The sequence below is a fragment of the Rutidosis leptorrhynchoides genome, chromosome 3, assembly GCF_046630445.1.
Source record: "Rutidosis leptorrhynchoides isolate AG116_Rl617_1_P2 chromosome 3, CSIRO_AGI_Rlap_v1, whole genome shotgun sequence".
Classification (NCBI taxonomy): domain Eukaryota; kingdom Viridiplantae; phylum Streptophyta; class Magnoliopsida; order Asterales; family Asteraceae; genus Rutidosis; species Rutidosis leptorrhynchoides.
Window position 1 is genome coordinate 323,790,300 of NC_092335.1, and position 25,242 is coordinate 323,815,541.

General features: G+C 38.0%; 1 non-coding gene across 1 annotated transcript; it reads right to left on the minus strand.

Annotated features, from left to right (window-relative positions):
• Positions 1–5,300: 5,300 nt before the first annotated feature.
• Positions 5,301–5,407, minus strand: LOC139903061 (small nucleolar RNA R71). Its single transcript, XR_011777908.1, has one exon. It is a non-coding gene; the product is annotated as a small nucleolar RNA R71 (small nucleolar RNA).
• Between the last annotated feature and the right edge of the window lie 19,835 nt (positions 5,408–25,242).

Consider the following 25,242-nt stretch of genomic DNA (forward strand, 5'->3'; position numbering starts at 1 on the left):
TTGTCCTCTATTCCATTTTAAATGAATTCTAACATTTTGGTTTGTTTCTCAATTTATGTCCTTTCCGAGGTAACAATAATTTCGGTGTTAACACCTAGTTTTATCGTTCATAAATATGTATAAACATGATTTTGAATTCATTTAATTGAAAATTTTGAAAAATTTTACTAGAATTGGGTAGTCAGTATATAAGACTAGGGCTGTTCTTTATTATCAGAGAGCACTAGATTCTAATACAACTACTGCTTTACTAGTATTTTTAATGGTAACCAAGTGTTTAAGATAAAAATTTTAAAAATCCGAAAGAATTTAACCCCTTCCCACACTTAAGATCTTGCAATGCCCTCATTTGCAAGAAATCAGTAACAATTTAAATTATTGAGGGTGATTAGCGTAGAAAAATGATTAAATTTTACCAAAGTTTCCAAACATATTGGCGTTTGTTTGCTGAATGATAAATGGTGCACATCATTTGTTCATTTCATCTTGTTGTTTCATCATGTTTGTTTTTCGTTTTGTCGTCAAAATTAGCTTTTGCTGAACTTAATGCCAGTCTTTGAAAATGCGCTGTTTTACCCTGTTTTGTACAATTAACAATATACATACATACAAATATAAACATGCATGGCAATATGAAATGGGACTTAAAATCTCACTTTCAAATCCTAAATGTGAAATATTAGTACACAATAATAATAAAAATGATAAAAATTACATAAATATATCCAATAACATAAGTTTAAACATGAAAAAGTAGAAAGATAAAAACATAAGAATCATAAAAATAACCAATGGAACTAAATCAGTCTGGATAGGGGTTCTAGTTCATCTCGTCAGGTGGGTTCCATTGTTGGTTATAGGTGTCCTGATAGGCTTGGTTATAGTCATACCGGTTAAAGGGTGGTCGGATCTCGGGGTTGTGTGGCGGAAAATGAGCAGGTCGAGTAGGTACGTAATTATTTGGTACCTGATATGATAGCTGGCTCATGATTTGGTGCTGATGAACTAACCAGCTATCGTGTTGACATCGCCTATAATCCTCGCATACTCGCTCGGAGTTCCACTGCTCATACATACTATGTCTGGCCGCGCTCGTCATTGATTCCTCATCTATACGAACGTGGACGTCAAGAATAGCATCTCGAATGACATCCCTAATGTCTTCCGCCTCCTCCATTTCTTCATCTGAACCCCTTTCTACCTGTAGATGATTACCTTCATAGGGTAATGCCTGGTTGCGTCTACTCTTCAATACCTTAGCACCCACATAAACTCGCAATCCTATGGTCTCATCCTGTTCTCTACAAATCTGTAATTGACCCCCTTGGTTCTTATCAACACCTAAATACTCTCCAATGAGAGTAACAAAAATACATTCTCCTATTATAATCCCGTCCTGCATTCCTTCTACCATTTTAGATAAATAAAGAACAACACAGTAAGGGATATTAATAAAGCTTCTCGGGTCTCGAATACACTTTAGGTAAAATAAATCATGTAAGGTCATTTTCTCCTTATTGTGACCTCTCTGTGTAATCGAGTTAGCCAAAAATCTATGAATTACACGAAGCTCGGCTTTGTTAATATGTAAGTAGGAGTGTTTTCCTCCCAGTGTAAAAACATTATAGTTTGACATACGCCTCCAAACGGTGTTCGCGTTAAAGTTCCTATCTACCCTTTCACCATGATAAATCAAACTCATACAATCGGGTAGTAGCAATTCACTAGGAGTATAAATCTGTAATGCCCTGGCCATGTCCATCATGGACATTCTGTACATCCTACCGCCAAGGATAAATCTAAGAAAACTTCTATCATCTAACCTATCTACATCTACATTTAACGCTATAGTACTCATCAACTCAACACACCATTCCTTATATACAGGTCTACAAATGGTGAAAAGACGTTCCCAATCTGTAAAAGAAGAACTGCCATACCTTTGTACCAAATGCTGTCTAACACGGTCAGTTAGATGGACCGTTTCCAAAGGATTCTAATCAATTACCCTCGGCACCTCTACATCTTTTGTTACCAATTTAAATTTATTACTTTGATATGCCGGGTAATCTCTCCATCGTCTATCGAATCTCAGATTAGGATGTAACGTGTGTTCCAGAATTGTTGGGTATTCAACAGGCGGATGCGGGGGAAATACTATGAATTCATTAGGTAACTGTAGCTGATCATAATAAGGTACGTACTGATCAGGCTGATGTTGTGGTTCCTGTTGTGGTTGTTGTTCAGGTTCATATTGCATTTCTGGTTCTGGTTCTGGAGCTGGAGCTGGTTGTCTAGATGATGATGATCCTGAACCTCCAGTATCGGCTTTCTGCAAAACACATTAAACACAAAATTTGTGCATCCAAATATGCATTAGTGTTAGCAAAATAATAATTTAAAACAATCACAATAACATGTTAAATCAAAATTAAACTTATACACATTTTCACAATTTTTCACAATTCTACACTTTTTCAAATAAGCACATATGAAAATGTATACAAAGTTCATAAGCATTTAACTCAAATAACATGTCAAAATAGTCATTACTAATAATTAAATAAGTCTCAAATGGCAAATATATCAAATTAATCAAGTTCATGAATTTTGTACCTAAAAGTCCTCTTTAATCTTTAAAAATCATGTTTAGGATCAATGTTTGGATCATTTAACTACCTAAACATGTTACACTACTCAATTTAGCAATAATTCATGATAAAAATTGGCCATAACCTGTTTATATCAAAAAGCCCCAAATTGCTCAAGAACACAAACCCTAGATTTCTATAAATTTTGAAGTTTTTGGCTTCAAATCATGTTAAATAGCATCAATCTAGGTTATACATGCATAAAATACTAACAATTTATCACTAATTACACTAGAAATTAACAAAATTGCATTAGGTAAAATATTGGTAATTATCACAAAAACTAGGAATTTATAGAATTTAGGGGTGTAATTTTTACCTTTTTGCTGAAGAATGCGAATCTAGGCATGATTAGAGCAAGAAATTTGACGAATTACGGTGAATTTTGGTGAAATTTGGAGAGAATTTGAGTGTGTTTTCGTATGTGTTTGTGTGTTGTGGTGTTGAAGAACAGCTCGCTGCCCTTTTGTGTCTGGCCTGATTTCCAGCCTCAAGCGATCGCATGAGGTTGGAGTGTAAACCCCATGCGATCGCATGGGGTGCCGGCTACAGTGTTTTGACTTTTATAAAAAATACGCTTTTGTAAAAATACGTTTTAAAACCAAAAATATAAAAAGAAAAACAAAAATTATTTTTAAGAGTTTGTTAAATATTTAAGTTTTATAAAGTTTCTTTATTTCTATTTTTAGTTTATAAAAATATAAGTTTTATTTAATTTATATAAATATATTATAAATATAATTCAGCAAAACAGAAAAAAAAATATATTAAAACTCTCGGCCTGGTACTGTAGCAGCCCGTAACCTGGCCCAAAACCTTAGCTCATGCGATCGCATGAGCCCGAAGGCAAAATCTCATGCGATCGCATGAGTGTGTCTGACACGCCAACAGGAAACCCTATTCTGCATTAATTACGGAGTATATATTATTATTATTATCTAAACCCTAATTAGGGTTGATTTTTAATATTATTATTTAGTTTAGTTTATTTATTATTTGTATTATTTAGTTTAATTAGTTTAGATAAATTACAAAATTAATACTTTTATAAAATAAATAATATAAAAATAATATTTTTATAAAAATTGTAATTTTTACAACTTTTAGTATATTTTTATATTTTGTATCTTTTTAATTGTTTTAGCGTAATATTTGTATTTTTCGCTTGTACTTAGTTTTAAACATAGTTTTTGCCATAGTTATTTTTTTTACTTCTAGATTTTTAGGCTTTGCCGTAAAATTCCTTAAGTGCTTTTTCTTTAGACTAAGATCTAGGTGCTTTAGAATTTTGCGACACCGTTTTTAAAATTTTAGTACCTTTTTAAGATATTGCCATTTGGGATATAGTTTTACTTGTAAGCTTTAATATTTTTAGACGCAACTTTTAATTCTTAGTTTTTAGTTCCTTTTTAAGTTTTAACGCGCTACTTTCTTATTTTTATTTTTCGACGCCTTTTACCTATGTATCAATTATCACTCCAATTAGTAATCTCAATTTGCAATTTTAATTTTAAGTTAGTGATAATAATAAGGTTGGGTTAGTCGAGTGTTTTAAAGTTTTATAAGTCACTCTTTTTCTTTCTTATTTCTCCAATTTTAATTTTAATTTCGACGCGCTCTTTTTCTTTGTTATTTCTCGCCATTCTAGTTTTTAGGACTTAGAATTTTCTCTATTTCTTATCTAAATTTCTTTAAATTACGAAAATTTATTTTAAGTGGTTAAATTGATAGACATCAAAATTTTCTGGTTCGTAGTAATAGTTGGATTTGTACGTAGACCGGGTTATTGGAGCCAAACAGTACTCAATTATATTGAGACCAAACGAATCCTGCCCCTCTGTTGCATCTTTTGGCTATTCGAAACGTGGGCAAAATCAGAAAAGTCTATTAATTGGATAACTTATATAATTTTTCTTTCTTTTTAAAAACTAATAGGATATTCAGTGAATGCACCGAGCAAAACGTTCACCATCGTTTGTACGTTCACCACCTGTAACTCGATCAAGACATCTAGCAAATATTGTTGCCGTTGATTTTTCTTTAAAATCGTCATCCAGTCGACCAAGTACTCCAATTCAAATTTCCGATAATCCATTTTTTGAACCCGACCTCACAATTGAGAATCCGGAGAATATTCAGGGACGATTCATAGATCCTGAACCACTAATTTTTCCTCCGGAACCACCAATCATTCAAACAGAGATTGTTGAGGAACCAACCATTAAATCAGAATCCTATAGTGATTGAGATTCAACAAATTCAATCATGGAGAATCTGGAACCTTTAAGTATAGAAGACCGAATGAGAGCTAAACGCACTGGCCAAGGTCATGCAATTACTCAACCAGACATTAATGCGCCAGATTATGAAATCAAAGGACAAATCCTACACATGGTGACTAATCAATTCCAATTTAGTGGTGCGCCGAAGGAAGATCCAAATGAACATCTTCGTACCTTTAATAGGATATGCACTCTATTTAAAATAAGAGAAGTGGAGGATGAACAGATATATCTCATGTTATTTCCCTGGACTTTAAAGGGAGAAGCCAAAGATTGGTTGGAATCGTTACCTGAAGGGGCGATTGATACATGGGACGTTTTAGTTGAAAAATTTCTTAAACAATTCTTTCCGGCATCTAAAGTCGTAAGACTTCAAGAAGAAATTGTTACGTTCACACAGAAGCCAAATGAAACTCTATATGAGGCATGGACAAGATTTGAAAAGTTATTGAGAGGATGTCCGCAACATGGTTTAGACACCTGTCAAATAGTACAAATATTCTACCAAGGATGCGACATCACTACAAGGAAAGACATCGATATAGCAGCTGGTGGTTCCATTATGAAGAAAACAGAAACTGATGCTTACAAAATTATTGATAACACTGCTTTCCCACTCACATGAGTGGCACCAAGATGTAAGACCCAAATATTTATTGTACATAATGTATTTATGGTGTACGGTGCGTGTATGAAGTGTACGTGTTGCTTGCTCGAACGTCGAAAGAAACTGGACGTTGTCCGAAGTGACAAGGTGTGTACGTATCTTTTCAACCCCAAATAAAGTTTGAGTTGATGTTTCAAAGCCTTACCATTGGATAGAATATCTTATTACGTTTCCAACGATATTTGATTCATCGAAAACGGAGTTACGGTCGAAAAGTTATGGCCAAAACAAGTTGCTGAAACCTGTTTTGGGCTCGACCACAATTTCCAGTTATTTGGAGCGGCGCTCCAACTTCTGGCGCGGCGCGCTGATTGCTGCAGAGGCAATTTTCAGCCTTTTTAAAAGGTTTAAATGAGGGGTACTTTGGTCTTTTCAATTAGGGTCGGTTTGGGGTCATCAATGTAGCGACCCCGACAAATCGTCAAGTGACGGCGTCGACTACGTAGGTCCCATTACATGGTCATAAGTCTTTAAGACAACGTTTGACCAAAATATGTCGCATTCATTTCAATGTAAAAGGGTGTTTCAAGTTTACAAAAAGAAGTTCGACGGCTAGTTACATTACAATGTTAAACGTACAATTGAAACCTATGCGACACAATTTAAAAGTAGCCAAAAAGATGCTCCAAATATGCATGTATACTCGACATCCAAGCAAGTATCAAAAGAGTGCGGAAGCATGTATCACTTAAGCATTCAAAACCTGAGAAAAACATAGAAGAATCTGTCAACGAAAACGTTGGTGAAATCATAGGTTTAGTAAATGAGTATGTAAGTAAAATAAGTTGAACCACAAGTTATAGTATAAGTCGATTTTCCGAATCGTTTGAATTCCATAAGTATTGTTGTTTACCGAGCACCCAATTATCAAAGCTTAACTGTATCATTTACCTCAGCATAAAAGTGTTAGAACATACACCGTACCAGAATATATTTCATTCGCTTAACGGTAGCGAGCCGTCCGAATGAGGGTTAGTCAAACCCGTATGGATCCACACAACATAGTCTCGCTTACACCATCTGATGTAACTAATGATAATTGAATTGAGGATTTTCGTTCAAACTCATCCGTATCTTTGTATTCACAATTGTGTTCAATGTATAAAAGTATGAAAAATATATATACGTGTGAAATGTATATAAGTACGTAATGTATATGTTTCTCAGCCCACGATTTAAAAGTATAAAAGTTGTTGAAAAGTGGGACTATGATCTCACCTCGAGTGCACGAGTATAAAAGTACTTCACAAAGTAAACGTGTGCATGAAAGTTGCTTAGCCTTGACCTAAACAAGTAAGTTGTATCAATTTACCGGTTACGACACAAGGTCGGGTGAAATGTGCTCAATTAGTCCTATGGCTCGTTACGACTCGATTATGTAGCATGTGAATCAAATTGTCAAGTTTCATGCAAGATACAAGTACAGAAACAAGTTAGGAAGGTTGCATAATCATTTGGTTAAGTTTGACAAAAAGTCAAACTTTGGTCGGTCAAAGTCAACGAAAGTCAACACATTCGGGTCGGGTCCCGAACTATTTTTCTGAGGTTTTTATTCATATATAAGCATGTTAGAACAAATCTCATGTGAATCGGAGGTCTAGAACGGGCCAAACATTTTTCACATTTGGGACAAGGAGGTCAGAACCTGGCCCCCTTATATGTCGCGCCGCGACAGAAAAGGGCCGCGCCGCGGCAAAGGCCGGGTGCTGGTGCCTGGCCAGTCCCAAATGTTCAAGTCTCAATCCAAAACCTTTTTGTGCATAAAACACAAACCGCTAACACTTAGGACTCGCACCTTATATCGTTGGAAAGCTCTTTTGACGTAGAATGCAACTAAACACAATTCATCAATCAAAAACCTCATTTGTAACAACCGAGTTTTCAAACCAAGTGATCATTCAAGGTCCATTTTCAAAGTTTCAAGTTCTTGAAATGCATTTCATGATTCGGGAATCCAATCCACACATATGATATGCCGTTTCGAAGGTAATTACTCATGCAATACAACTAAACACTTACTAACAACATTTCATGGCATCCAAAGTATCAAAAGTTCATTTCAAGTTCATCAAACCCTAATCAAAATTCACAAAAATCACGAATCATGTATTTGAAGTTTTCTTAATCAACCTACGCATCAAAACGAAGCTAGTGATACTAGTAACACAATTAAAACATGAACTTTAACAATTTAACAACATTTAATCTTCCAAAATCAAAGATTAAGCAAACCCATTTTCAAGTGTTCAAACTAGTTACTCAAATCAACAAATCGAACAAACAAAACATATATTCATGTTATACACGAGCCATAGACACTAATTAACACTTTTATAATTCAAAAACATCAAGAACACAAAATCTAGTGATTTTAGAAAGTTACCCAAATGAGATGAAATTGGTATCAAGTCGAAGAGGATGAAGAGAGGATTCCAAATATGTAATTTGTTTTGATGTTAGCCTCCAAATCCGAAATTAGATGATGAATCTTGTTTGAGTTCTTGAGAGGAAAAATGGAAGTATGAAAAGAGAGAAAGGGAGAAAATGAGAGGAGGAGGTTGAAGGTTTGACTAGTTGACCTAGTCAAATCTTTGGCCTCTTTGCAAGTTTAGTCCCTCTAGTTCGGGTGCGGGTGCGTGAATTAACCAAACGAATTATTTTGAATTACACGAGAGTACGAGAGATGTTATAATCCAATAACGAAAATATTTTAAGAATGTTAGCTAATGGAGGATACGAATCGAGATACTGAGGATATTATTAAAATAAAAAGACGGGCGTTAAAATAATTTAATGGAAAAATGCGGGATGTTACATTACCCACACCTTAAAAGAAATTTCGTCCCGAAATTTAGTTGGAAGCAATAGTCGTGGTTTCTTACTCGAGACCTAGTGTTGTCAATGCTGTGAATAAGTGAAGATACGTCCTCGGACATTCCCACAAATTTTGACAGTCGAGATCTCAGTTTGTATTAAGACTTGGTTTTACGATCCACAATTTCAACCAGTTTCCCATGAAGGGGAGTTTGCCATCAATAGTAAGTTTATCTAGGAGAGTAGCACGTTCCTGTTCCGTAGGACACGTCTCTAAGTTTGTTGCATGGAACGTAGGGTAAACGGAAACTTAATTGAGTCGAAAGTTCTAAACGGTAGGAAGCGGTTCCAATACGCCCCAAGGGTTCAATAGGATCTATATTGCGGGTATAACATTCCTCAATTTCCCGAAATGGATTACACCTTTCCAAGGTGCGGTTTCTCAATATTATGCGGTTACACACTGGTATTTTGTGAGGTTTTCATCTAAGTTTGGTATAACTCTTTTGGCGACTACGGGTCGTCTCGAGCCCTGCTCGGACTTGAATGATCTCAGTTGTTGTTTCTTAAATGGGTTAGGATTCGGTGTTTGTTTGCCACATGCGTTGGTCCAACGAATAGGGGTATGACATTTGCGGTCATATAAGATTTCGGAAGTGCGTCGTTAGTATACGAATGGTATTACCGTGGTGAGAGGAATCAACTAAAAGCGACCATACAAGTTTGAAACATGTCTTTCCAAGATGTAAATCGTTCGTTTGCTCGGTTCATCAGTTTGTGGAAGATACGCTGTACACATGTCTAAGCGGGTTCCCAAGGTTTCTTGCAAAACCAGAAACGATACGAGTATTTTGATCCGAGGTAATTGGCAATGGTACACCGTGTTAGAATAGGATTCCTTAAGATGTGTTTGAACAAGTTAGTTAGGGTTCGAAAATGTTCGTTAGGACTATTCACCCTCGTGGCGAATACTAATGTAATATGAAGGGTTTTCTCTATCCACTGAGAAATGTTACAAGAAGTTTCCTTATACGGAAGCGCGAGCGATAAAGATAGGAGTGAAATGAGAACTTAGAGTAGAGTGAGTTTACACCTCGAGGTTGCCATATCGAGCATCTAGTTGTTAAAGGGCGAGGTTTGAATAAGAAATGAGATAGTATACGTAGTTGTATAGTTCGGGGTTGAGTAGCAGTCGGCCGATTATCCGAAACGCAAGGACGTTAAGTCAAAGAAGAGTGAAGTATCCTTGGATTGTGTGTTATCTTAAGTTCCAGTAATATCAGATGGTAACGGTGAAATAACAGAGGTATGTGATGGGGTATGTGATGACAAGAAAACTGATCGGGTCCACAATTTAAGTATTCGAATTCGTCGTGCAAAATAACGAATTTCAGTTACGTCGATTTTGAGTCGAGAGAGTATGCCTTTCAGCGTTCAAGTAGAAATATTTCCATATTTAAGTTCCATCTGGCGCTATACGAATTTAGCTAGTAATGTTGGTGTGAAAAATCACGCTTAAGGTCCGGGCACGGAGAGGTTTAAATTTCTAACTTAATGAGTTATCGAGGGTAAAGGACGAGCATCACGAGAAAAAGTCGGAAATTAACTTTCGGTAAGGATCTAAGATTTTACGAACACAAGTCGGAGTTGTGAGGGTTTCCCGATTACGTATGGCTTGATTTCGAGATTGATTGTAATGCCTTGACCATTAACATCATGGTCTAGAAAATTGGACTTCATTTAACTAAAATTCTCACTTGGGGACTTTCGCATAGTGTTGCTCTTTTTCTCAACATTTCGAGCGTAAGACGGTGATGTTGTTCGTTTTCCTTCTTTACCGGAATAGGCTAAGATATCATCTATAAATACGATAACGGATTCGTCTATATAAATTTGCATACGCGGTTCAGGAGGTTTATGAATACGGACGGAGCCTTAGATTAACTGGACGGTACTAAGAGAGATTCACAACTATTGTAGCGAGTTCGGAAAATGGTTTAGGAGACATCGTCTCCCTCAATCCGCAAGTGATGATAACAAGGATGGAGATCGATTTGGTATACACACGAGATACTCGTACTTGATCAAGAGGTCGTTGGTAAGGGGAAAAAGAATATCGGTCCTTAACCGGAAGTTATTTAGTTCACAATAATCAATACATATGTGGGGAAAACATTTCCTTCCTAACGATTAGGTTTTGGGCTCTCTATTATCCACCCAATAAGTTTAACGTATATCCTCCGATAAAATTTATAGGTACACACTATTATTCCGTTGGTCACTTGAATGGCACAAGTAATGTCTAGGGAGGGGTGGTGGAGTGCATAGAGTACGAGTCAAAGTCTCGGTTATAAAGCGTCTAACGGTACCCGCATCGAATAAACATGAAATATAAGGTTGTTGAGAAGAAACGTACCCGTGACTAGTTGTCATCTCGGGCTCCCTCGATGTTAATGTTGAAATTTCGGCCGCGTGCATTGGGGTTGGTCTTCTTCTCTGGGCACGCATTCTTAAAATGACCCGGTTGGCCACATTCGAAACAAACGCCCGTCCGGTGTGCATTGGGCGCCTTTTGGGCGACGGGGGCGGCACTCCTACAATCGTTGGCCGTATGACCACTTCCTTGGCAACGGTGGCAAATTAACTTACCACATTCACCATAATGACGGTTGCGGCACTTGTTGCAAAATGGTTTGCTACATTCGCCATAATGATGTTTGTGGCACTTGTTGCAAGATGGTAGACTACCGGCATAGCCTTTCTTGTTGTTGGAGGTGAAAGGTTTCTTGGCGGGATTGTTGTTGTAGTTGCTCGATTGGGGGACCTCCCATTTTCTTTTGTTGTCACCCGACTCATCCTCGGTTTTAGATGCCGGCACTTCAATTTCGTCTACCGTTTCGATCAATTGACGGGCCATATTCAAGGCCTCTTGGTGAGTAGTGGGTTTGGATGACATTACTCCTTGTTTGATGCTCTTGGGGAGACCATCCATGTAAAGTTCCACTCTTAATGATTCGGTACTCACGAGGTTTGGGCACATCAAGGCTAGCTCATAAAATCGTTGATTATAGGCCTTTAGGTCATTCCCGACCGCTTTTAAAGTTCTTAGTTCGTGTTCAAGCTTACGGGTCTCTTCACGCGGGAAGTATTCGGTGATCATCTTTTTCTTTAAGTCGGCCCATGAGAGAGTGTGGGCTTCATCGATACCCACCGATAGCACATACGTATTCCACCATGTGAGGGCGATACCAGAGAAAGTGTGGGTGGAGTATTTGACCTTGTCTTGGTCCCGACAACCGCTTATGCTAAAAACGGCTTCTGTTTGCTCAAACCATCGGGTGAGCAAACCGGTCCTCCGGTCCCATCAAAAGTGTGAGGTTTGCACCCCATGAAGTTCTTATAGGAGCACCCTTCATTTGAATTACCGGCTCCATTGTTGTTGTTGTTGTTGTGATTGTTGTTATTGTTGTTGTTGTTGGATAAGTGACCGGCCATGGCCGCATCCACGGCGGTGGCTATCATACGTTGGAGGGCTTGTTCAGGAGTTTCGATAGGAGCGCATCGACGAGCCATTGTTCCTTCCAAAACACAAGAATATCGTTGGTTAGTATTCTCAATAATACTAACCGTGATATGGAATAAGGATAGAGAGACAATTTTTGCTTGACTCGCCTTAAATTCTTTATGTCATAACGTCAGAACGTCCATGTGAATCACCGTAATATAATCCCGGAAATTATATTACCCTGATTTACATGTGCATTTAACATTACATCATAAAGTCAAGGTGGCGCGTCAACAAAATTTATCAACGTAAGATCAAGATCGAATACGAGTTAGATATGATGGAAGAGTTCGAGTATAACGCACAAATAGTCAAGTAATTCCTACTCCAGTCTATATGCCGGTTGTAGTCTAGATTCACCTATGTACCCTATGACTCGGGGTGGACACAAATGAACTCTAAATCCCTACAACCAATGCTCTGATACCACTTGTAGCGACCCCGACAAATCGTCAAGTGACGGCGTCGACTACGTAGGTCCCATTACATGGTCATAAGTCTTTAAGACAACGTTTGACCAAAATATGTCGCATTCATTTCAATGTAAAAGGGTGTTTCAAGTTTACAAAAAGAAGTTCGACGGCTAGTTACATTACAATGTTAAACGTACAATTGAAACCTATGCGACACAATTTAAAAGTAGCCAAAAAGATGCTCCAAATATGCATGTATACTCGACATCCAAGCAAGTATCAAAAGAGTGCGGAAGCATGTATCACTTAAGCATTCAAAACCTGAGAAAAACATAGAAGAATCTGTCAACGAAAACGTTGGTGAAATCATAGGTTTAGTAAATGAGTATGTAAGTAAAATAAGTTGAACCACAAGTTATAGTATAAGTCGATTTTCCGAATCGTTTGAATTCCATAAGTATTGTTGTTTACCGAGCACCCAATTATCAAAGCTTAACTGTATCATTTACCTCAGCATAAAAGTGTTAGAACATACACCGTACCAGAATATATTTCATTCGCTTAACGGTAGCGAGCCGTCCGAATGAGGGTTAGTCAAACCCGTATGGATCCACACAACATAGTCTCGCTTACACCATCTGATGTAACTAATGATAATTGAATTAAGGATTTTCGTTCAAACTCGTCCGTATCTTTGTATTCACAATTGTGTTCAATGTATAAAAGTATGAAAAATATATATACGTGTGAAATGTATATAAGTACGTAATGTATATGTTTCTCAGCCCACGATTTAAAAGTATAAAAGTTGTTGAAAAGTGGGACTATGATCTCACCTCGAGTGCACGAGTATAAAAGTACTTCACAAAGTAAACGTGTGCATGAAAGTTGCTTAGCCTTGACCTAAACAAGTAAGTTGTATCAATTTACCGGTTACGACACAAGGTCGGGTGAAATGTGCTCAATTAGTCCTATGGCTCGTTACGACTCGATTATGTAGCATGTGAATCAAATTGTCAAGTTTCATGCAAGATACAAGTACAGAAACAAGTTAGGAAGGTTGCATAATCATTTGGTTAAGTTTGACAAAAAGTCAAACTTTGGTCGGTCAAAGTCAACAAAAGTCAACACGTTCGGGTCGGGTCCCGAACTATTTTTCTGAGGTTTTTATTCATATATAAGCATGTTAGAACAAATCTCATGTGAATCGGAGGTCTAGAACGGGCCAAACATTTTTCACATTTGGGACAAGGAGGTCAGAACCTGGCCCCCTTATATGTCGCGCCGCGACAGAAAAGGGCCGCGCCGCGGCAAAGGCCGGGTGCTGGTGCCTGGCTAGTCCCAAATGTTCAAGTCTCAATCCAAAACCTTTTTGTGCATAAAACACAAACCGCTAACACTTAGGACTCGCACCTTATATCGTTGGAAAGCTCTTTTGACGTAGAATGCAACTAAACACAATTCATCAATCAAAAACCTCATTTTTTAACAACCAAGTTTTCAAACCAAGTGATCATTCAAGGTCCATTTTCAAAGTTTCAAGTTCTTGAAATGCATTTCATGATTCGGGAATCCAATCCACACATATGATATGCCGTTTCGAAGGTAATTACTCATGCAATACAACTAAACACTTACTAACAACATTTCATGGCATCCAAAGTATCAAAAGTTCATTTCAAGTTCATCAAACCCTAATCAAAATTCACAAAAATCACGAATCATGTATTTAAAGTTTTCTTAATCAATCTACGCATCAAAACGAAGCTAGTGATACTAGTAACACAATTAAAACATGAACTTTAACAATTTAACAACATTTAATCTTCCAAAATCAAAGATTAAGCAAACCCATTTTCAAGTGTTCAAACTAGTTACTCAAATCAACAAATCGAACAAACAAAACATATATTCATGTTATACACGAGCCATAGACACTAATTAACACTTTTATAATTCAAAAACATCAAGAACACAAAATCTAGTGATTTTAGAAAGTTACCCAAATGAGATGAAATTGGTATCAAGTCGAAGAGGATGAAGAGAGGATTCCAAATATGTAATTTGTTTTGATGTTAGCCTCCAAATCCGAAATTAGATGATGAATCTTGTTTGAGTTCTTGAGAGAAAAAATGGAAGTATGAAAAGAGAGAAAGGGAGAAAATGAGAGGAGGAGGTTGAAGGTTTGACTAGTTGACCTAGTCAAATCTTTGGCCTCTTTGCAAGTTTAGTCCCTCTAGTTCGGGTGCGGGTGCGTGAATTAACCAAACGAATTATTTTGAATTACACGAGAGTACGAGAGATGTTATAATCCAATAACGAAAATATTTTAAGAATGTTAGCTAATGGAGGATACGAATCGAGATACTGAGGATATTATTAAAATAAAAAGACGGGCGTTAAAATAATTTAATGGAAAAATGCGGGATGTTACAATCAAGACTGACCTAGAACTCCATTGGAGCTCATTTCTCACCCACAAACACTCCCATCCTCAAACCCTAGAGAAAGATTGAGTTCTAGTGAAAGAGAACTCCATTTGGAGAAGAAGGAGGTTGTTTCGGGTCAAACCTCAAGCATTAAAGTTGTTCTACTCGTCAACGGCATCATTTTGGCGGTATTGGTAAGTTCTAACTCCGAATTTCATTGTTGATTTTGCTATTCAAAGTTAGGGTTTGAACTTGATTTGTTGATAAACCCATTTAGACTCATGAAGTGGGTTTAGTGATGCTAGTAATCGGGTTTATTGTTAGTGTTGGTAGATTTTAGGTTGGTGAACAAATTGGTTATGTTTAGAACTTGAATTTGGGTTTAATCACTAGGTTTAGTGATTATGGAAGTATTGGAACCCATTTAGGGTTATTTGGTTGACTAATTTTGACTATGGGTCAAAATTAGGGTTTGGTGACGGTTATGACCCAATTGTCGATTTAGTAAGGTTTATAAACTTAAAATGGATTAAGTTGAAGTATAAAACCGAGTTAAATATGTTTTGGTGTCAAAACTTGCTAATGGCGTGTTATTGACTTCTTATGGGTTAAATTAGGGTTTAAGTGTCTTTATGGGAAAGATAGGTGTTTAACACCTATGATTGGGTTTAATTGGCGTATTAAGACCATTCTCACTTGTGTTAGTGATTATTGGTTAATTTTGGGCGCGGTTTGTACTTGGAAGTGCATTTGGGTCAAATTTGCACTAAGTGTCAAATTGGGTTGGTTTGTAAATCGAATCTAAGTGTGTTGTTGAATTTGTGATAATGGAATAGGTACTTTCCATTGACGAGTTGCAGATTATTCGGTAGCATTCTTCAAGGCGACAAGGTGAGTGGAATAATTATATATGTAGGTATATAATGTATCTATTTGTTGTAGCGTGAAATGTGTAGTGTCGAGGTGTTAAGACACCACGTTTCACGTGAAGGGTGTAGCATCGAGGTGTTAAGATGCCACCTAGGAGTGTAGTGTCGAGGTGTTAAGACACCACTCCGTAAAAATAATGAGTGATGCATCGAGGTGTTAAGATGCCACTCAGGGTGATGTGCCGAGGTGTTAAGGTGCCACCCTAGGGGTTAGTGGTGCGAGGTGTTAAGTGCCCTAACGGATGTTATGAACACCGATGGCGTTTTCGCGAGTGCCGTTCCCTTGTACTATTGGTTAACCATGGTTATTTGTGTTGTAAGCGTATTATATTATTCGAGTTATATTCATATGCGGTTGTTATGCTAGCTTGTGGTATTGGAGATTTATAGCTTGTTATTGTGACGATAAGCTAAATGTGTATGCTAGCGTGTTTGCGGTTTGGTGTGTAAGTGTATGCAAGTAGGTATAATTATATATGTATTCGTATAATTATTGCATTCACTAAGCTTTGCTTACCCTCTCGTTGTTTACTATTTTTATAGGTTCGATTTTGGACAAGGGTAAGGGCATTGTTTTGGACTAGAGATCCCGCTTGATGCTAGGGGACGCTTTTGGCTTTAGTAGCTCTTGGAGTTTGACCGATAGTTGGGTAGTTTAATCCCAAACGCCATGCTCATTGTGTAGTTTGGAACTTAAACTTTTTGGTGGTCGAAACTCGTAAATTGTATTAAACTCGTAAAACGGCCGATGTGGGCCCCGCTTGTAAAACATTGATTTTATATTTGAAACAGGTTAGTTTTACATATTTGGAGGTATGGTAAAAAGCGTTTCGTCTAAAAGTGTCCGGAACTAGTCAATCTTTTTCGCATTTTGAGACTTTCCGGACAGACCCGAATGGCGCGCCGCGCGACCATCCTAGCGCGCCGCGCCAGTTCACTGTGCAGCAATTTTTTTTTTATTTTGTATTTTCACGTGGTTTGTTCGCGGGTTGGTTTGGGTTGTTACAAGTGGTATCAGAGCATGGTCTAAGGGATTTAGGTGACTTGAGATAGGCGCCTAGACTTAGACTTTTTGTGTGCGCGTTATGCGGAACTTGTAGGACTTTGAGTCGGAACGGGATTGGTTAGTGCATAGGTTAATGTGAACTAATCATGTACTAATTGTTTGTGTTGTGTTTAGTAATCATCAAGCGAGATAGACGTTGTACTAGCGAGTTAACGCGACATGCTAGCGTAACAACGACTAGCTACCGTTGTTACGGGTGCAAATCATGTCAAACAAGCAATGTACAACGATTGTTGAGCAAGATGGGGTAGTGTGGTATATGTATATATATATATATACATACGTGTTATATCTTTTCGTTCCATTGGTTAATCTATTTCATTTCTTAAGAATGAAGACGGAAGATGAATACGGAACGGAAGGGCCTACTCATGAAAGGAAGGGCGAGTTAGCGGTAATGGTTGACGCCGCGATTGAGCAATGCGTCTTGGGTTTCGCCAACGGAGTTGGTCAAGTAGTCAAAGAGTCAATCGAAGGACGAGTAACCGAAATGGTCCGAGACCAAGTGACTAAGGTTATAAGGGAAGAGTTTGAGAAGAGGTTTTCTAAACCTCGAGGTAGTAGTAATGAGGATGTACTTGCAAGATTGGAGCCAAGTGCTATTGGTAAGAGGACAAGAAGTGCGCCTGAAGGCGTCAGAAACGTGAAGAAGAGGAGTAAGGGAGGTCATGTACCTACGTGTTATAATTGTGCTGAAAAGGGTCACCTGTCGCGTGATTGCACGCTTGCGCCTCCTAAAGACGACATATGCTTCAAGTGTCGAAGAAAGGGACACCGGAAGTCGGAGTGTCCCGAGTTGTTTAATAATCAAAGTAGAGGTGTAATTGAGGCGGCTAGTAGCATGAAGAAGGGAGCGTCGGGCCCCTGTGGGTTGAAGTGTTACAAATGTGGGCAAAGGGGACATAAGGCTCGCGAGTGCCCGTCGGGAAAGAAGTTATGTTTTTACTGTTGGAAGGAAGGGCACCAAAAGCCAAAGTGTCCTAAATTGATTGCTAAAAGAGATTGTAAGTTGGGGGATTTCGCGCCTACGGGTTATGATCATCTACAACGAGGTTATATGACACGCGATTGTGCAAATATGCCTTCAAGTACGATCATGTGCTTTAATTGCCGGAAGGAGGGACACAAAAGGTCGGAGTGTTCCGAATCGTTCGCCGATCGAGTTAAGAGGTTAGAGCGCGAGTATTCGATGGATAGTGAAGCACAGAAGTCCAACGATGATGTTTCAGATATTTTCGTCTTTGGTACAAATATGCCTTATTATTGTTTATTGTGTGCCGATGGATTCATGTATGTATTAGAGACTTAAACTTTGTTTCGTGGTCTAATTAGTCTCAAGTGAGTGTATGTTTCAAAGGTACCCATAAGGGTGCGGGATTAGTGAACTCGGAGAAGATTCGGTTTGTTAGCGATTTTGATGATAGTGCACCGGGGTAGCTTTTGAGTCGTTGACTCGTGGAAATGCGCCCTGGGGACGAATGCATGGCAGTAATATGTAGTATTAGTATGGGTGGCATTCCTAATGGAAACACCCTATGATGACGTTTGGTTGTTGGGCGAAGGGCGTAAGACTTGGTGCAACCAAGCATTCTTTAGTGTTAGGAAATGTTTCTACCAAGCCATAGGTATGTGCATTGGTGTTTGATTATTAGAACGTTTTGCTTTCGTGTTGAAGTTGTTGAACCATGAGGTTCGACGGGTGGATAGAACCCTTGAGATAGAGTGTTTTGGGTCTCGATGTATGTTGGAAATGGAGTCTACGGGACGCAACGTTTGGTGCGTCTTTCATACCTACTAGTGTGGTATTCGACTCCGATGGTGTTGCGGTTACATTGTACTTAGGGTACCGGATAGAAACCCTTAGGTACATGAATGACTAGGTGGAAATTTGACAAACTATAGCAATTGGATTATTGCAAGTGTAAGGTTTGTGTAAATTGTGGTAGACTCTTCGTTCAAAGAGTTTAAGGATAGGTTAAATTCCTTCGTATGCTCAAGGTTGGAGCAAGATTATGGTAACGTGCGTATTAAGAGATGCAAGACGGGTGAACCTCGTCTCTCTCATAGGAGTTACGGTAATGCGATTTGGCGCATTAGTTGTTAGGTTAGTGGTCATTCTTTCTGCGAAAGTGAGCATGTGTTTATCGTCGGAATTTATTGTTAAGGACGAATTCGCGAGAATTCAAGGACTATGACCAATGAGGATATTGGTTGTGTATGTTGATAAGTGGTCATTCCACGGGATGCTATTGTTCGATGATGTGGTTACGAAGCAGAGTTCTAAGTGGGGGAGTTTGTACTCTTGCACGAAGGTGTTCTATTGTAGTGATATTTAGATGATGCTCGTAGGGATTCGAAGCTAGTGTTGAGACCTACATTGGTCGATTGTGGTAAAAGTACGATTTGGAATAAATTGTACTTATGGTTTTTGGATTTAAATTATCACCGAGGTGGTAAGGTGGTAAATCTCATTGGGAGATAAGTTACGTGTTCGACGAGCAAAGTAAGATCCCTCGGTTAAGGGATGTGTATGCCGGATTCTCTTCTAGGGAATTATTGTTGTGTCTATGAGTAATATGGGTGGTTCTTGGCTCGATTGTGATAGCCGTGTGGTTACCTTTGGGAATAGAGTAATGGGACTTTGAGAAAGGTTACGATGCCTCATTATCATATACTTTGGGTGGTAGTTACACAATAGCCATTTTGTGAACTACAAGGTGATTATGTGGTGTTTATTTGGGGTTATCTCTATGTTGACCGTGTTTGACTTATGATAGGTGACGAGGGATATCCGGAAGGATTAGCTCTTCGTTAACCACTCGTGGTTGTGAGTGATAGCCGATTTTTACTCACACGTTGATAAATAGTGATGCGATAGCCGTGTTTCGCTCACATATGGTTGGTAGTGTTGCAATAGCCGTTTTTGCACACTACGGATATATCACGATAGCCGTTTTTGTACACCATGGGTTTCGTGTGAACTAACCTTCGCGTTGTTGGACTTGAGAACCACTGGTTGTTTTAAGCTCTGATGGTTCGGTCGTAAGGACCATGTTGTGTGATTAGTGATGTAATAGCCGTATTTTGCTCACGTAATTGGGTAGTTGCGTATTAGCTATGTTTGCGCACTACTAAGGGTGTTAGATGGTAAGTGTTATCCGTAAGGATTCGTCTTTACTTGGTCTTCATCGTTTGGGTTGTTGACCTTAGGTCGATATTTGGTTGTTTTTAGCATTGTACGTGGAAAGGGTACACTATAGGGTTGATATCTCGGTACGAGATCGGTTGAGTTTTCCTGATGTATGGGGGATTGAGCAGGTTTTAGTGCTCGGATTTTAGTTTCGATAAAATCGCGGGTGACGATTTTAGTTGTTAAAGGCGATTCATTGGGAAGAATTGCTTAGAAAAGTCGGATTGGGACTTATAATTGAGGACCGTTGAGTAGTTCCGAACTGGTTAAGTGGAGAAGATCACGAGGACGTGATCGAGTTTAAGTGGGGGAGAGTTGTAAGACCCAAATATTTATTGTACATAATGTATTTATGGTGTACGATGCGTGTATGAAGTGTACGTGTTGCTTGCTCGAACGTCGAAGGAAACTGGACGTTGTCCGAAGTGACAAGGTGTGTACGTATCTTTTCAACCCCAAATAAAGTTTGAGTTGATGTTTCAAAGCCTTACCATTGGATAGAATATCTTATTACGTTTCCAACAATATTTGATTCATCGAAAACGGAGTTACGGTCGAAAAGTTATGGCCAAAACAAGTTGCTGAAACCTGTTTTGGGCTCGACCACAATTTCCAGTTATTTGGAGCGGCGCTCCACCTTCTGGCGCGGCGCGCTGATTGGTGCAGAGGCAATTTTCAGCCTTTTTAAAAGGTTTAAATGAGGGGTACTTTGGTCTTTTCAATTAGGGTCGGTTTGGGGTCATCAAGACTGACCTAGAACTCCATTGGAGCTCATTTCTCACCCACAAACACTCCCATCCTCAAACCCTAGAGAGAGATTGAGTTCTAGTGAGAGAGAACTCCATTTGGAGAAGAAGGAGGTTGTTTCGGGTCAAACCTCAAGCATTAAAGTTGTTTTACTCGTCAACGGCATCATTTTGGCGGTATTGGTAAGTTCTAACTCCGAATTTCATTGTTGATTTTGCTATTCAAATTTAGGGTTTGAACTTGATTTGTTGATAAACCCATTTAGACTCATGAAGTGGGTTTAGTGATGCTAGTAATCGGGTTTATTGTTAGTGTTGGTGGATTTTGGGTTGGTGAACAAATTGGTTATGTTTAGAACTTGAATTTGGGTTTAATCACTAGGTTTAGTGATTATGGAAGTATTGGAACCCATTTAGGGTTATTTGGTTGACTAATTTTGACTATGGGTCAAAATTAGGGTTTGGTGACGGTTATGACCCAATTGTCGATTTAGTAAGGTTTATAAACTTAAAATGGATTAAGTTGAAGTATAAAACCGAGTTAAATATGTTTTGGTGTCAAAACTTGCTAATGGCGTGTTATTGACTTCTTATGGGTCAAATTAGGGTTTAAGTGTCTTTATGGGAAAGATAGGTGTTTAACACCTATGATTGGGTTTAATTGGCGTATTAAGACCATTCTCACTTGTGTTAGTGATTATTGGTTAATTTTGGGCGCGGTTTGTACTTGGAAGTGCATTTGGGTCAAATTTGCACTAAGTGTCAAATTGGATTGGTTTGTCAATCCAATCTAAGTGTGTTGTTGAATTTGTGATAATGGAATAGGTACTTTCCATTGACGAGTTGCAGATTATTCGGTAGCATTCTTCAAGGCGACAAGGTGAGTGGAATAATTATATATGTAGGTATATAATGTATCTATTTGTTGTAGCGTGAAATGTGTAGTGTCGAGGTGTTAAGACACCACGTTTCACGTGAAGGGTGTAGCATCGAGGTGTTAAGATGCCACCTAGGAGTGTAGTGTCGAGGTGTTAAGACACCACTCCGTAAAAATAATGAGTGATGCATCGAGGTGTTAAGATGCCACTCAGGGTGATGTGCCGAGGTGTTAAGGTGCCACCCTAGGGGTTAGTGGTGCGAGGTGTTAAGTGCCCTAACGGATGTTATGAACACCGATGGCGTTTTCGCGAGCGCCGTTCCCTTGTACTATTGGTTAACCATGGTTATTTTTGTTGTAAGCGTATTATATTATTCGAGTTATATTCATATGCGGTTGTTATGCTAGCTTGTGGTATTGGAGATTTATAGTTTTTTATTGTGACGATAAGCTAAATGTGTATGCTAGCGTGTTTGCGGTTTGGTGTGTAAGTGTATGCAAGTAGGTATAATTATATATGTATTCGTATAATTATTGCATTCACTAAGCTTTGCTTACCCTCTCGTTGTTTACTATTTTTATAGGTTCGGTTTTGGACAAGGGTAAGGGCATTGTTTTGGACTAGAGATCCCGCTTGATGCTAGGGGACGCTTTTGGCTTTAGTAGCTCTTGGAGTTTGACCGATAGTTGGGTAGTTTAATCCCAAACGCCATGCTCATTGTGTAGTTTGGAACTTAAACTTTTTGGTGGTCGAAACTCGTAAATTGTATTAAACTCGTAAAACGGCCGATGTGGGCCCCGCTTGTAAAACATTGATTTTATATTTGAAACAGGTTAGTTTTACATATTTGGAGGTATGGTAAAAAGCGTTTCGTCTAAAAGTGTCGGAAACTAGTCAATCTTTTTCGCATTTTGAGACTTTCCGGACAGACCCGAATGGCGCGCCGCGCGGCCATCCTGGCGCGCCGCTCCAGTTCACTGTGCAGCAATTTTTTTTATTTTGTATTTTCACGTGGTTTGTTCGCGGGTTGGTTTGGGTTGTTACACAAGAAAAAGATATCGTTAGATCATCTAAAGCAGCTAGAGCCGATTCTAGTCATGACTTAGATTCAATTTCCGCAAAGATAGATGATGTCGAGAGACGAATGGAAAAGATGACTAAAGATATACACTCAATACGAATTAGTTGTGAGCAGTGTGGAGGACCACATTTGATAAAAGATTGTCTCAGTATTGAACTAACAATGGAAGAAAGAGAGAATGTTTCATACATAAACCAAAGGCCTGGAAATAATTATCAGAATAATTATCAACCGCCAAGATCGATTTACAACCAAAACCAGAATTATAACCGAAATGTGCCATACAACAACCAACAAGGTCCTAACAATCAACAAGTATCCAACAATACTTACAACCAGCAAAGACCTAATTTTCAAAACAAACCACCACAAACTGATGATAAAAAGCCGAATTTAGAAGATATGATGACGAAGCTAGTTGAATCTCAAACACAGTTTTTCACATCTCAGAAACAAACGAATGAACAAAATGCTCAAGCATTTAGAAATCAACAAGCTTCTATTCAAAATCTGGAACAAGAAGTGAGCAACCTAGCAAGGTTAATAGGTGAAAGAAAACCGGGAAGTCTACCTAGTGATACAAATGCTAACCCCCATAATGAAACAGCTAAAGCTATTACCACAAGAAGTGGTATTACACTTAAACCACCTGAAATACCTGTAATTTCTAATGAAGATATTCCTACTCCACAAGAACCACAACCTGATCAAGATAAGGAAAAAGAACCGGTAGTTGAAAAGGTTAATGAAGATAACACAGTTAAGGCTAAACCTTATGTTAAACCATACCAACCACCACTTCCTTACCCGAGTAAAATGAGAAAAGAGAGACTCGAAGCCGAGCAATCCAAATTCTTGGATATGTTTAAACAGATAAATGTAAATCTTCCTTTCATTGATGTGATTTCAGGAATGCCTAGAAATACTGTAAACCACATCGTTACTACCATTGTTTATACCGCCGTATAGAAATCACTGATGTACAAAGTGTGAAGAATAAAGAAGTGATTCTAGTATATTTCAAGACTATATTGCTTGAGGACAAGCAACGCTCAAGTGTGGGAATATTTGATAATGCTAAAAACGAACATATATTTCATAGCATTATCCCTCAAGAAAGACAAGCTTTTAGTTGCAATTGTTCTATTTACAAGTGATATTCGTTTAAATAATAAAGGGTGAAGACAAAAGACAGATTCGATGAATTGAAGACGCAAACGACCAAAAAGCTCAAAAGTACAAAGTACAATCAAAGAGGTTCCAATTATTGATAAGAAACGTCTCAAAATTACAAGAGTACAAGACACGAAACGCAAAGTACAAGATATTAAATTGTACGCAAGGACGTTCGAAAATCCGGAACCGGGACCAGAGTCAACTCTCAACGCTCGACGCAACGGACTAAAAATTACAAGTCAACTATGCACATGAATATAATATAATATATAATTAATTCTTAAAATTAATATATATATTATATTATATTATAAAACCGTCGGCAGAAGAAAACAACCACATGTGAGCTTCCCCAGCTGGCCATGCGATCGCATGGCCTTGAAGGGCAAAGCTCATGCGATCACATGAGCCCCTTTTTCTGGTCACAGGCCTATAAAACTCGCGTTTTTGGTGATCATAAAACACATCTTTTTCCTTGTTCATTCATCAACGTATTATATATATATATATTATAATTTTAATTTTAATTTTAATTTTAATTTCCAATAATAAGGGTATTTTAGCGCATATTGTAAGGGTGTAAGTCGAAATTCTGTCCGTGTAACGCTACGCTATTTTTAATCATTGTAAGTTATGTTCAACCTTTTTACATTAATGTCTCGTAGCTAAATTATTATTATGCTTATTTAAAATAAAGTAATCATGATGTTGGGCTAAATACTAAAATTGGGTAATTGAGCTTTGTACCATAATTGGGGTTTGGACAAAAGAACGACACTTGTGGAAATTAGACTATGGGCTATTAATGGGCTTTATATTTGTTTAACTAAATGATATATAGTTAATTTTAATATAAAGATTTACAATTGGACATACCTATAAATAACCATATACACTCGATCGGACACGATGGGCGGGATATTTATATGTACGAATAATCGTTCATTTAACCGGACACGGGAATGGATTAATAGTCTATGAAATTATTAAAACAGGGGTGAAATTATGTACAAGGACACTTGGCATAATTGATAACAAAGTATTAAAACCTTGGGTTACACGCAGTCGATATCCTGGTGTAATTATTAAACAAAGTATTAAGACCTTGTTACAGTTTAAGTCCCCAATTAGTTGGAATATTTGACTTCGGGTATAAGGATAATTTGACGAGGATACTCGCACTTTATATTTATGACTGATGGACTGTTATGGACAAAAACCAGACGGACAAATTAAATAATCCAGGACAAAGGACAATTAACCCATGGGCATAAAACTAAAATCAACACGTCAAACATCATGATTATGGAAGTTTAAATAAGCATAATTTCTTTATTTTCATATTTAATTGCACT